Raw genomic sequence first — 15803 nt, forward strand, 5'->3', positions numbered from 1 at the left:
GTCCGCCTGCCAATGCAGCGGACGTGGGTTCGTGCCCCGGTCTGGGAAGATCCCACATGCCGCAGAGCGGCTGGGCCCGTGAGCCATGGCCGCTGAGCCTGCGCGTCCAGAGCCTGTGCTCCGCAACGGGAGAGGCCACAACAGTGAGAGGCCCGCATATCGCAAAAAAAAAAAAAAAAAAAAGAGTGATGTACCAAAATATTCATTGCAGCTCTATTTACAATAGCCAAGAGATGGAAGCAACCTAAGTGTCCATCATCGGATGAATGGATAAAGAAGATGTGGCACATATATACAATGGAATATTACTCAGCCATAAAAAGAAACGAAATTGAGCTATTTGTAATGAGGTGGATGGACCCAGAGTCTGCCATACAGAGTGAAGTAAGTCAGAAAGAGAAAGACAAATACCGTATGCTAACACATATATATGGAATTTAAGAAAAAAAATGTCATGAAGAACCTAGGAGTAAGACAGGAATAAAGACACAGACCTACTAGAGAATGGACTTGAGGATATGGGGAGGGGGAAGGGTAAGCTGTGACAAAGCGAGAGAGAGAGTGGCATGGACATATACACACTACCAAACGTAAAATAGATAGCTAGTGGGAAGCAGCCGCATAGCACAGGGAGATCAGCTCGGTGCTTTGTGACCACCTAGAGGGGTGGGATAGGGAGGGTGGGAGGGAGGGAGATGCAAGAGGGAAGAGATATGGGAACATATGTATATGTATAACTGATTCACTTTGTTATAAAGCAGAAACTAACACACCATTGTAAAGCAATTATACTCCAATAAAGGTGTTAAAAAAATAAAAAAGAAAGAAAAAGGGAACAGGGGACCAATGGCAGGATCTATACCTACCATTTTGAAGCAACTTGGTTTCTGCTGCATCCTGAAAGCAGATCTCATTCTGCCTGGGAATAAGGGACATGATCAGGAGTAAATAGAACCACCAAGTTGTTCCACCAAATTCAATTCATCAGGCAATTACCAAGCCCCTGCTGCATGCCCTGTTTTCAGGGAGACTGAAAAGAGTAAGGGCCAAGGTCTGCTCTCAAAACCGTATGGGCAGGTATACAAATGATTTGGACAAGGTCCAGGAATTTAAGGGACAGAAGGAAAATGCCAAGCAAATGGCATCAAGATTCGGGGAGGGAGAGATCATAACCTGTTAGGGACATCGGGAAAGCCTTCCTGGCCAAAGTGATATTTGAGGCGAGCCTTGTAGAATGAGTAGAATTTCCACATGTAGCTCTGACAAGGGGGTGGAGCCTGTATCCGGGAGAAGAAGCAGCCTAAGCAAAGAAATGCATGAAAGCAGAAAAGTGTAGACAATATTCAGGGGACTCTGGTTTGCCTGAAATGTAGGACGTGCTTACTGCACAAATAACTAAGAAGAGGAGATAAGGCCAGGCAAGTGGTTGGAGGCTACATTGTAGAAGACCCTAAATAACCCATTTAACCGGGGAGGCTCTTATTATTAAAGAGCAAAATGATGGTTTATATGATTCCTAAATATATCTGCACAAAATACTCTTATCTTCACTAAAGTATCATCCAGCTTTGATATAATGCTGCAAATAGGCTACGCCAATGTTGTGTATTAAATCTGAAGACTTCAGTGCCACCCTGCCAGTTATTAAGGCATACGACAAAGCCAGGGTGATCAGAACAGTGTGGTATTGACCCCCAAAGCAGACCAATAGTCCAGTGGATCAGAAGTGAGCACTCGGAAACAGTCTCACACACACACACACACACACACACACACACACACACACACACGCTGTTTCAGGTATGAATTGCTACCTAACAAGTTACCCTTGCCTGCCTGAGTCTGTGCTCCACAGAGCAGCCAGAGTGATAGCTTTAAAACTGTTTGAGTCACTCACATGCTCGAAATCCTCCAGTGGCTTCTCAACACACTCCAGATAAAATCCAAATCCCTGGCATGACGTCTAAGGCCCTCTATGTTCTGGTACTTATTACCTTTCCATCCTTAACTTTTAACACTTTCTCCTTTGCTCACTCAGCTCCACCCACCTCTTTGCTGGTCCTTTAACACACTTACCTCAGGAAACTTGCTGCTTCCAAAGCCTAAATGACAATTCCCCCATATAGCCCCATAACTCAAATCAAATCTTCATTCGAATGCCACTGCTTCAGAGAGGCCTTCCCTGACCAATCTATCTGAAATAGGACCCCCATCACTCTCGGTCCCTTTGTATCTCAGCACTCACCACCACTTGATGTATCATCTCTTCGTTTGTTTATTTCCGCCTCCTCCTACTAGAATATCAGTTCTGTGAGGAGAAGGATTTTTGTGGCTGGTTCTCTACTGTAGCCCTAGTACCCAGGACAGTGCTTGGTACACAGCAGCACTGAGCAGGTAGGGATCCAGGCTACTCTAACAACTAAGGAAACGCCCTTCCTGCCTGCCTTGCCCACTCCAATCTACTCTGCACTTGCAGTCATGAATCTCATCCTTTCACTCTGATTCAAATTCCCCAGGGGTTCATTATCACTACTTACACAACAAGGCCCACATCCCTAGGCCTATATTCAAGGTCCTCCTTGCTTAGGCCCCAGCCTAACTTTTCTAGTTTTACGCCTCACTTTTCCTTGCCAATCAATTTATCTGTGCTCTGGTCCAACTGTTCTCAAGTTCTGTTTTTATCGGTGGAACACTGATACTTTTCCCCCAAGTAAGATCTTACATGGAACCCTAATGTAGAAAATAGATTAAAGCCGAAGTATTTTGGTTGAAACTGCAGTAGGCATCCTAGGGATTCCTCCAATTTGACCTTCCTTCTTCCCTGCAGTACCCTCCGAAGCAGCTCCAGCAAACCTGGTTTGAAAAGCTCTAACAGTGTATGTCTCCCAATACTTCTGAACACCCCATGTCCCCCACCCTGAATGTCCTTCAAGACCATCTGTGCAGGTCCAAATCCTACCTACACTCAAGGTCCGGTCAAATATCATCTCCTCCACTAAGATTTCCCTGGTCTCATTAGATTTGACTCTTTCCTCCTCTGAACTTTGTTTATACATCTTTTATGGCCCTTACTTCCTTGCTTCCTGCATTAGGAAGATTGGTTTATAAGTTGTTTGTCTTACGAGGCTGTAAGCCATTAAAAGAAATGGGCAGTCAGTGTTTGCCCAATGAATGATTCATCTCTGTAGCCCTAATAATCCTAGTGCAGTGCCCTGTACCCAGTAGGTGCTCTAATACACATTTGTTTGTTGGATGAATGAATGAATGAATGAATGAGTTTCCTACATTATATAGAACAAAACCAGCTTTTAAATTGAGCTTATTTAGCCTGTGGTTTGTTTCTTTTCCTTTTGGTCATAAAAACAGACAATGCATCCAGTCCCCTGTGGCTCCTGAAGGCTTCAGTAAGCTGCCAAATAGCATTACTGAATTTATGATTGGATTAATGAAAAGCTTGTAGCAAAATTATCCTAGTGAGGAAATGATCCTTTTGGGGACTTCAATTTCAACTGGTAGGGCAACATTAGTTTTAAATGAAAGAAAATATCTCATTGTGTAGACTTGTATAGCTGATAAATATGCCAGAAGGAGTGGCACACTGTAGTAGATGCAAATAGGAAGAAACTCACCATGGCAAACTGAAGAAAAGGGAAGCATGCTGTGTGACCTTACAAGAGTTACTCCCCCTCTTGGGGCCTCCCGTTTCTCAGTTTTCTTCGTGTGTAACTGGAGTTTCATTTCAATGATCTCCAAGTTTCCCTCCAGCCCAAGCCATCTATGGTTCTCTTGGATGATAAGCAGGCTACCGGTTTCCACTGGAGAAAGTCCCAGATAGCTAGTCCCCTTAAGCACCTGGCATTCAATCCCACTCTTCCATGAGGACCCCCTTCTAGTAACCCTGCTGGGTACAAGGGACATTTGAACCTGTCCCTTGCCAATTACCCACTGGATACATTTCCACAGAAGGAAAGGCAAATGGAGATCTGTCCAGGGAAGAAGACCCATCCTGGCCAGCCAATTTACCGGATAAAATTATCCTTCTTGCTCCCAAATATCCAAGTGGTTGAAAAGGAATGAGACCGCTAACCACAGCCTCCACCTGATGCTGCACTCATCACTGGGTGATCTCATCCACATACTGTAGCAGTAAGGAACCTGTTATGTGGACTGAATGCTTATGCGTCTCCCAAACTTCAGATGTTGAAATCCTAACCCCCAAGTTGATGGTACTTGGAGGTGGTGCCTTTGGGTGGTGATTAGGTCATGAGGGCAGAGCCCTCATGAATGGGATTAGTGTCCTTGTAAAAGAGACCCCAGAGAACTCCCCACTTCCACCATGTGAGGATACAGCAAGAAGATAACCCTCTATGAACGAGGAAGTGGGCCCTCACCAGGTGCCGGATATGCCAGTGCCTTGATTTTGGACTTCCAGCTTCCAGATCTGTGAGAAATATATCTGCTATGTAAGCACGCAGTCTATGGTGTTTTTGTTATAGCAGCCCGAATGGACTGAGACAGGCCTTCACTGCACTGCATGATCCCCACCACCTTCACCTCCTAGTACCTGTGCTGGGGTTCTGCAAGGCAGTCAGCCATCACTCCTAAGTGGGAAGAGCTGCCTCCTCACATCTGCCTGTCCTTTTCTCTACACAGGTTTAAGGAGTCCATTCTCCAAGCTCCTCTTTTTAAAGCACCACCGTGAGTCTAACTGAAGTAGTGGGTTTGTTCTCAGCAACTTATCTCTATCCCCATCATTGGCATTAGAAGAATAGTAAACTTTCTGTTCAAGCAGCTCAGCAGACACAGTTTTGCACTCAGCAGACCATTGGTTTGAAATTTGGCTTCATCAGTAATGACCTCTGTGACCCTGATCAAGTTACTTCCCCTCTTTGATCTTCAGTTTCCTCATCTATCAAATGTGGATGATAATCGTACCTTCCTCAAGGATTGATGTGAGGAATAAATGAGCTGAAGCTTTTAGTAAAAAACTTAGAGCAGCGCCTCACATATAACAAAAATTCTATAGACATTGACTATTATCACTATTATTATTAATAATAAAAATTTCTAAGTATAGTTAAGCCCCACTAATTCTGAATAAGGTGTTAGTGGGTGGTGGTTGAGGGGGTAGAAAACTTCCTATCAGGATTTATTATAGTGATATGAAAATCATATTTATATAGGGTTTACAGTGTGTCCATTCTAAACACCTTATATATATCAACTTAATTCCCACAACAACCCTATGAAGTAGGTATTATTATTATTATTACTACTATTATTCCCATGTTATAGAAACAAAGCAGTTGAGACACTTGTCTGTAGTCACACGGTTGGTAAGCGACAAAGTTGGGGCATGAGCCCAGGACACCTAGCTCCAGAGCCTGCACTCAGCCCCACTGGTAAACTGCCCCTACACAGCTAACTATAGAATAATGTGAATGGAAATGTAGCTTCACTACCTCAGACTTGGGGTGGTAACCCTTCCAATCACTCACTGTATCTTCTCCTGTAATAAATGGTCACTAATTAATTGTGATTAGCACATTATTCGTGTGAAATTGTAGGCAAACTGCTGCCACTAAAGGTAGAAAGTGGCAAGAAATGTATTCTTGTTCCCTGATGAGAAGGGAAATGATTCTTCTTCTATGTTGATTCTCTGTGGCTGGGCTTGCCCGACCCTTCTTTCCATCAGTGGTAGACTTTACCGCAGCACACACAAAATTAATGCTTTTATGACAAATGACTCTTGTTTATACACATAAGATTTGCTCATTAAGGTATTTACAAGATTCTTTGAGGTTGTTTCTACGTCTTTCTCACTCGCTACCCCACAAAAGCAACCAGTCTGTTCAGTTAATTCAGAGGGAGGAAAATCAAGCTGGCTACATTTTCATTCATTGAGCAATTACAACATGCCAGGTGCTATACATGCATTACCTCAAGTAATTCTCAATCCAACCCAATATGTTAGGCCCTATTGTCAACCCCATGGTGAAAATTAAAAAACAAAGGGTTACAAAATTTGTTACCTACCTGAAACCACAAAGAAAGTGGCAAGAGGGGCCCCATCCTCAGTTTGATACTTTAGAGTACCATGCTCTGGTGGTCCTCTAGCTGTGTCCCTCCCACGAGGCAAGGAATCTGTAGGGCCCAGTGAAAGTGTCCACCCAGAGCTGGGCCTCCGTCCACCCTGCTTCTAGAGCAAACACAGGGATCTTTGGACCCCAGATTTTCCTGCCCAGTGACTCCAAACTCACTTCTGGAGCCTGAGGGGGACCCGTCCTTGTGCCCATCCTCTCCAAGTGCATGATGATGCTACTAGTATGACATCCCTAGGTCTGAGGAGTGATCAAGGAGTGGCTCTTTGCGGGGCTTTTGAGGAATTCTGGATCTGAGAGCTGAGGTGTATACTTGAATGTGTAGGAAGCCTCCTGTGATGAGAACCAGAATCTAGGGTAGGAAGAGAGAAGAGACAAGCTGTAGGCCAGGGGACTGATTCTCCCCACGTGGCCATGTTCCAGCCCAGAATTCCAAGGAGTACAAGAATTTTAAGTTCCAACCCAGCCTTTCCGATTATTATAAAGGTATGCGTGTCAGGATAGGAAGACAGAATATATTTTATTGGCCAGTCTGCTCATGTGTCCCAGGTAACTCTTGTTAGAGGCAGGCTTGCACCCACATATACACCAGACACAATCGTACTCTTCTTTTAGGGGATCAGCTCAAATACCACTTCTTCCAGAAATTTGTTTCAAAGGGCACAAACCAGAACTGTTATCCCTCTCTCCTCTGGTGCCAGCCTTTCTCCCACCCTGTCTGGCCACACTATCTAAGCTCCATCTGTCTTCCCCAAGAGATTGTGAACTAAGAACTAAAATTCATCCATCTGCCTGCCCCTCAGTGCCCAGCATAGTGTCTCCCGCAAATATATGTCTGGGGCTTCCCTGGTGGCGCAGTGGTTGAGGGTCCGCCTGCCGACGCAGGGGACACGGGTTCGTGCCCCGGTCCAGGAGTATCCCACATGCCGCGGAGCAGCTGGGCCCGTGAGCCATGGCCGCTGAGCCTGCGTGTCCGGGGCCTGTGCTCCGCAACGGGAGAGGCCACAGCAGTGAGAGGCCCACGTACCGCAAACAGACAAAAAAAAGAAAAAAAAATATGTCTGGAGATGCTTGTTGAATGAAAAGACAACAAAGGAGAAAATAGAGGCAGTAGTACTCCTTGGGGAGAAAGGAAAGGGTGTGAAGCAATCAGGAAAGTCCTTGACATAAAGACAGGTGAGCTGACAAGAGTTTTCTTTTTTCTTTTCTTTTCTTTTTTAATGGAAAATTTCCAACATATGAAAAAGGAGTGAGGAGTGTAATGAAGTTCCATATGCCCTTCTCCGCTGCAGCAGTGATGAACTCATAGCCAACCTTGTTTCATCTGTACCCTCACTCACTCTCTCCACCTCAATCCTGGATTATTTTGAAGCAAGCCTCAGACGTATCTTTTCAACTCTTAAGTATTTTCAGTATGAAAAGCAAGAGTTTGTTTATCCAGAATTTGATGCTGTACACCTTAAACTTATACAGTGATGTATGTCAATTATTTCTCAATAAAACTGGAAAAAAAATTTTGGTATCATCATGTCCAGCTGAGCAACCACTGGAAACTGACAAGACCTGAACAGAATTAATTTGGGCAAGTGCGGAGGCTTGCAGGACGGGGGCTCGTGCAGACTGGTAGCCTGTGTGTGAGCAGGGAAGGCAGTCTCTTCTCCTTCCCACTGTGCTTCTTGGTGGCAAGGAGCTAGGCCAGCATGGGGCCCATGGCCGTGGTTTCTCACTGAGCCGGCCATCTTTCTTTGCTCGTTGCAAACCCCATACTTAGTGATTTTAGACACCTTTGTGCACATCCATGCTGACTTGTCTTAATTCTGTCAAAGCCTTCTCCCTCTCCCCTGGAGCTGTCTGGGAATCCTGGTTCATTGTTGCTGGCAGCTTTTTACTTCCTTTGTGCTTAACTTGTTGAAATACGAAAGGGGTTGGACAGTGTCGGACAATATGGCCCCCGTCACGCCACATTTTGCATTGAAATCATCTTTAAGGGCTTTGCTCCTTGACACAGATGGTCTCCATATCCTAGGAGATGGTCCTTTGGCACGAAAATGAGAAAGCTGTGCCTCCTGTGAATCAAGAAACTTGGCGAGTTTATCCGGGCTCAAGTCAAATGCACACTTCATTGTCCTAGGGCCTCTTAGTTTCTCCTCCTGGGGAGCATTTGTGACCCCTCTGTTAACACATATATGAGTTTGTGCTCCTCTTTTCCATTTAGTGGTGGGCTCCATGCATGCTAAGGCTCCTTCTCTTTTCTGGCCAAAACCAGCCTTCACCTTTTTTGTACTGCCACGCGCAAGGTGACCTGCCTGAGTCCACTCCCTGCTTCCCCAGAGCCCTCCTAAGAAAGCTGGTGCTTCTTCCTCCTGTCTGCATCTGGTCCATCCTTTTACAGCCTGCTGCTAATTGTTCTGTTCTTGCCTGTTTTAGCTCTGTGATTGCCACCTCTTAGAAGCCTCTCTTTCTTCTTTAGTGACCTTTTTGGCTTCTTCAGTAATTAATACGTCTCTTACAGTAAGGGAAGTAAGCAAATCTATAATCACCCTTTCAGTCTCTTTTCCTGACTGCTTTTATACTTCACTGACTCCGTGGCTTAGAGAGCCGTCATGTCCTCATTCTCTCTCCCCCTATTTAGTAACTCTTTGCTTTCCATCTCTCTCTTATGAATTTTCCACCCACTGGGCCAAACTGACATCAGACACTTAATTCTCCTGGAAGACATTCCTTTTCCACTTCATTGATGTATTCCATACTTCTCCTTCATAGCATATATGACTACAGAATCAGCTATTTAATGAGTATTCCTCCTTGCTACTAAGCTCCAGGAGGGCAGAGATGGCATCTAGGCCACAGTAGGTCCTCAATAAGTATTTGTTGAAAAGGAAACAGAATAAATGAATGAATGAACATCCTTGAACCAATTTCTTTCAGCATATCTTCTAAAATTTGATCTCTCATTACTTTCTTTCAGTTTTATTTTATTATTATTATTATTACAAACCAAACCAATTGTTCCTTGGGAAAAACTCTTCTTCCAAAATTCCATATACTGCAAGCCAGACACTTCTTTTTTTGTTGCTGTTTTGTTTTTTCAGCTATTACATTTGCCTTAAATCCACAGTTTAAAGTATTCAATGGATTCTTGCTTTTATGGGGATTCTTTTTTCATCTGACTTTAATAACAATCAATTGGATCAGCTATGCTACAACGTAAACATTCTTTTTTAAAAATATTTATTTATTTACTTGGCTGCACCAAGTCTTAGTTGCGGCATGCGGGATCTTTGTTGCATCACACAGGATCTTTTAGTTGCAGCCTGTGAACTCTTAGTTGCAGCACGTGGGATCTAGTTCCCTGACCAGGGATCGAACCCCGGGCCCCCAGCTTTGGGAGAGTGGAGTCTTAGCCACTGGAGCACCAGGGAAGTCCCATAAACATTCTTTATGTAAACTGATCATTTCAATATTAACTACTTTTTAATAGTATCAATAATCCTCTAGGTTCTGTTACTTGGTAATAGGAAATGTCTAATTGTGTGTGGATATGTTATTAGCGTATAGATATGTGAGTTGCATTTAAGAATTATGAAAAATAAAAGCAAATCCAAGGAGTTGTATGGACTTGAGAATAAAAGATGTTTGAATTTCTCTTATCTTATTTGAAGATATTAAGTTGAATCTTCCAAGATTAAGAGATTCTAAGAGGAACAGTTTTGATGATCTCAGAAGCATGTATTTCAAAGGCTTCTTACTAATAAAGACTAAATGTAGGTGGATGGAATCCAGCTACTGCATTTTATGTTCAAATGTAGTCAGACCTGGACTAAAATCCTAGCTTCGCTAATCACTAGCTGTGTAAGATAAACAAACTCACTTTCCCTTTCTGAGCCTCTATTTCCTCATCTGTAAAACAGGATAAACAAACGTGTTCATGTTCTACGTACCAATACATAGAACTAACAAAGATTAGTATCTAGAATACATAAAGAGCCCCTTAAAATCAATTAAAAGAAAACTAACAACCCAAAAGAAAAATGGCCAAGTATATGATGAAGCAGTTCACAGAAGAGGAAACCTGAATGGTGAATAAACACATGACACTACATTAACTCTCCCTAGTTACCATGGAACAAAAATTAAGACCACAAAAGATACATTATTACACACAATCCAATTGGCAAAAATATTAGAGTCTGGCAATGTAAAATATTGCAAGAAGACACAGAAATAGATCCTTTCATATTTTACAAAGGGGATTGTAAATAGGAAGACTGTTCTAGCAATGTGTAGTAACAGATATTCATACTACATGTTCTAGGAATCCCACTTCTTGATATTTACAAGAAGACATGTACAAAGTTGTCCACTACAGCATTGTAATGGCAAAAAACTGGAGAGAAAATGTCCACCAACCAGAGGAGTGCTCAGGGGGCTTTAACTCTATTTCTGCTGTTTTATTTCTTGAGCTGGGTGATTGGTGCACAGTTGCGAATTATCATATGGTCTATGGGTCTAAGTTTTTAAATGCCTACCTCATAGTATGGCTGTAAAGTTTAAATGAGGTAATGGATTGAAAATAGCACAATGTTTGACACCTAGCAAGTGCTCTATAAATGCTAATTTTCTGTCACATTAACACATGCACACACACACACACACACACACACCTGCCCGCGCCTCCCCACCTCAGCCTTTACATTGCACGTTTAACTCTTTTTTTTTTTAAGATCTAAACTTAAAAATAAAAATACATTGTACTGCTTGCTTTTATTTCATTTTTATTTTTGGCCACACCACACGGCATGCGGGAACTTAGTCCCCTAACCAGGGATCAAACCCGGGCCCCCTGCAATGGAAGCGTGGAGTCTTAACCACTGGACCGCCAGGAAAGTCCCAAGGTCTTTGTAAATATCCTTTGATGGTGACACAAGACTCCAAACACCTGAGCCCACTTTGTGCATCCTCACCTTACCCTGCAGCTTCCCTCCTCTCTACTCTAAGGAAGTTTGTCCCTTAGAACTAATGAAACTAAATTCCTCTTTTTAGGATTCATTTTTCGCCTTACCTGGAGATGGAAAGTCACAATCTACTCTAAAAGGGTTCCAACTGGGGACTTCCCTGGTGGTCCAGTGGGTAAGACTCCATGCTCCCAATGCAGGCGGCCCAGGTTCAGTCTCTGGTCAGGAAGCTAGATCCCACATGCCACAACTAAGACCCGGCCCAGCCTAAAAAAATAAATCAATATTTTTAAAAATAATAATAATAAATAAAAGGGTTCCAACTGTACACAGGCCAGTCCTCCCAATATTGTTTGTGAAATGTTTCGGTCACCTATTGCTATGTTAACAGAGTACCTCAAAATTTAGTGGCCTACAGCAATGCCCACTTTTTTTGCTCTGGATTTTTCAGTTTGGGCAGGGCTCATCTGGGTAGGTAGCTCTTCTGCTGTTCTTGACAGGGGCCTCTTGTGTGGCTGCATTCAGCTGTTGGGGCAGCTAGGGACTAGGCACAGCTCACACGTCAGGATGGCTGAGACCCCCGCTCTCCACGTAGTCGGAGAGCTTCTCTCTCTCCATGGGGACTCTGCATGTTTTCTGCAGCAGGGTAGCTGGGCTTTTGACATGGTGGCTCAAAGCTCCTAAGAGCACAAAACCAAAAACTGCCAGATTGTAAGACCCAGAACAGGCAGTGTCATTTCTGCTGCATTTTGTTACTTAAATCAGGTTCCAGCCCCAGCCCAGATGCAAGGAGAGGGAAATCTACACAGATGTGAATACTTGCCCGTCGCCTCATCCATCCAGCCTGGTGACTCGAGAGAACAGAGGTGAGCCCTCTATTCTAGCCTCTGGGTCACTGAGGAAGACAGACTGCCACTCCGCATGCTCTCCCTCCACCCCAGGCTCACTGGTAAACTCCTCTTGATTTAGAAGCTCTCTTTCAACTCCACATACATACATTGTGTGATTACTGGGTGCTGGGCATTATGCTGTGCTCTGGAAGGAACTCCAGAGTAAATAGCAGCGGTTTGTGTCCTTGAGGAGTTCATAGTGCAGCCAACAAAGAAGGGGGCTTAGAACCTATCTTCCCAGCTGACATGAGGTGACCTCACAAACCAAATCAAGAGCTGGGAGACATCCAGGCTAGATGATGGCCACAGTAGCCACTTGACCTAACAGGCTGAGCCCTAGGTCACAAAAGGGCATCCGATTAGCCTAACAGGCATCATTTTGCTAAGGGCGTGAGGCTATTACTAGTCCGTGGCTTTATTGTTTAGATCAACAGTTTTTAGATTCTGAAACTAAAAGCTAGCTACTTTTGCCCTGTACAACCTAGTACTATCTGCATTGTTCATAATAGGAGCCAAACAAAGATTTATTTTTAAGTTGAAATGAATCAGTGTTTTTTAATGTCTAAGAAATGCTGTCATACTTAGAACGCCACTATTACAAAAATACCCAGTGAACCTCCAGAGACACGGATACACACCCATATATACATACATAAAATAGCTATTAGTCCTAGGTTATTTTAGTCTGCTTTTAGCCAATTACATTTTTTAAAGTTCTAGGACACTTCGAGAAGCAAATAGGCACCACTTGTACTCCATAGCTAATCACTTTTAATTCTTCCAGTAGTCATTTTGATAATGTCAGACATAATTAAATCACTTTTCAGTAACGTGGGTCTAATTCCCCCTATGCAAAATAGTCCATTTTAATTCAGGTTTGGAATCCCTGCCAGAGCTCTTGAGGCTGCTCTTTCTATAGGGTCATTATTGAAGGAAGTTTATTTTTATGATAATAAATTCTTATACAAATAGATCTCACACAATAACACGGAACCCCAGCTAGTCTTTCCCAACTGTTGTCATGAGATGTTAGTTTCTAAACTACACCAAGTATACTGTAGGGAGCTATGAAGGTGACTCCTGGATCCCTGATAATCTGTCATTGCACTAAGAATCCAGATTAAATGGAATCTTATTAAATCAGGTATGAAGAAACTGAGGGCAGAACTGCTTTTATCTTTAATGTAAATAAGGACTGGAGCGCATCTTTTTTTTTTTAAGGCATGATTTTTCTCTTGATGGATGATGTGGCTTGTCTGACATCATTTAGGCCCTTTGTGTGGTTTTAATCTACAGTTTGGATACTAGAGAGTGTTACGCTATTTTCACTCCTTAAAGTGACATAAGCTTGGTTAATGGAAGAAAGAAGATGAACCCCTGAGGGTCCTCAGCTAAAAAGCATTACTTACGGGATAAATCAGTCTTCTATTTGGGTTGGAGAAAATCAGCTGAAGAGAGGTGTTGAGTGGCCAGGAAATGGAAAGGAAGTTGAAGAAAGGAAAATGGGATGGGAATGAGTCAAAGCCACCTCCATGGTCTTGACCATTCTTCTTCACAATGGGACCCTTTCTCTTCTCCAAGCTCCTCCTTTCACACACAGAGCCTGACAGCCTAAAATTGCAGGAAGTGGAGAGTTGGTAACATTAATAGCTAAAGGAAAGAAACATCCAGCCCTGCCCCCAGATAAGCCAGATACTCTTTTGTCTTTCAGCATAAAACTTGGAAAATAAGGGCATGCATGGTATGAAATATAGCTTTGTCTTAAAGTATCTAAAGAGGAAAAAAAGACCAAATTGCAATCTTAAACTTACTGTGAAAATGTGTTTTAGTCACTGCATTTTCCTTTCTTGGTACATCTACATCCTTACAAATGGATTCATGCTGTACCAGTCACTATTCATGTTAGAATCCTTGGACCAAATTTGCAGAGAAAGATTCAGCCCTAACTCTCTTGCATATTTGTTGTTGTTGTTTAACTCAACCAGACCTGTGATTCATTAACTGCTTGTCATGTTTTGATATGTGGATCAGGAATTGATCAATAGCTGGCAAAATTTAATAAAAGGAGCTCATTTCTGGAGAAACGAGCTCGTTGCCATGCCAACTATCGATCTTCCCTGATGGAGGCTCGGCAGTCAGTCACAAAATGGGCCCTGTCAGGCAGACCCTACTGTCTGTCCATAGGAAATCACTGGGTCGCCAACCTCAAATGAGTTCCTAAAAATGACGTCCGGTTCACAATGGAGAGAACTAGGCTACACTTGTCTGCAGGGAAGACTCTGCCTTACTGTTGCTCGAAGCACATCTATTCCATTGAGCACCTGAGAATCTTGTCACATAGCTGGTATGGAATGCAACATGATGGAAATACAGCATTGCATTCTGCTTGTGCAGTGCTTGCCATATTACAGCCATGGAGAAAAAATGAACAGCTTAATGTATTACTGCTTCGTGTTTATGAAATCTAAATGGAAAGAAATCTGTTTACTCTGTGTCATTATGTACTCGCTTCCTAGGTGTGAGAAAGATTAATAGCATCTTTATCAAAGAGAGAACTGGGTCTGTACTATGTTGTATAACATAAAGGCCAGGGGAAAAAGAGAGTGAGAGAATAATAATCAAAGAACTCTTTGAACTTTTTCAAACTCTGAAAACTCCTTTAAAGTTAAGAAGTCATCAGAATATTTGAAAATGTCACAGATCCTAATTTGGGGAATTTCATTTGCTTTTATAGGAACTAAGACATCTGTAAATATAGAAATTGCATTTTACTATATTGTTAAGTGAATAAAGTGCTTTAATATTTGTTCAACAAATATTTATTTGAACACCCACTATGTAGAAGGGAAAGCTTATGAATGTAACTTTTACCTGCAGAACAATCTTTTGGAATCATACTGTCGTAAGGATTGAGATATGAGGTAATGGTCTCCTGTTTAAGCTTTGTCCAGCAATCTTCAAGCCTCAGGGACATGATTTCTCCCTCCCCAATCAACTGAACTCAGGAACCAGTTTGTGATGGTGAGAGAGGACCACACTCAAAACAGAACCAACCATCACATATATAGTCAATAGATTTTTGACAAGGGTGCCAAAATCATTCAATGGGGAAAGGACAGTTTTTTCAACAAATGGTGCTGGGGCAACTGGACACCCACATGCAAAAGAATGAAATTGGACCTTCACCTTACTTCATATATAAAAATGAGCTCAAAATGGATCAAAGATCTAAAAGTAAGACCTAAAACTATAAACCTCTTAGAAGAAAACATTGGAGGAAATCTTCATGACATATGGTTTGGCAATGACTTTGTGGATATGACACCAAAAGCATAGGCAAAAAAAAGAAAAAAAATAGATAAATTGGACTTCATCAAAATTAAGAACTTTTATGCATTAAAGGACCTTATCAAGAAAGCAAAAAGACAGCCTACTGAAAAAAAAAAAAGACAGCCTACTGAATGGGGAAAAATATTTGCAAATCATATACCTGATAAGGCAGCCATATCCAGGATATGCAAAAAAACTCCTATAATTCAACAACAACAAAAAACAACCTAATTCAAAAACGGGCAAAGAATTGAATGGATATATTTCCAAAGTAGATATGCAAATGACCAATAGGCACATAAAAAGATGTTCAACATCATTACTCATTAGGGAAATACAAATTAGAACCACAATAAGCTGCCACTTTTACACCTACTAGGATGGCTACAACTTTTAAAAAAATAGAAAAAAATGTTGGTGAGGATATGAAGAAATTGGAACCCTCGTGCATTGCTGGTGGGAATGTTAAATGGTGCAACCACTGTGAAAAACAGATTGGTGGTTTCTCAAAAGGTTAAACGTAGAAC

Source organism: Monodon monoceros, unplaced genomic scaffold (genome assembly GCF_005190385.1).
Source record: "Monodon monoceros isolate NGI ecotype Baffin Bay Population unplaced genomic scaffold, NGI_Narwhal_1 Super_Scaffold_22, whole genome shotgun sequence".
NCBI lineage: Eukaryota > Metazoa > Chordata > Mammalia > Artiodactyla > Monodontidae > Monodon > Monodon monoceros.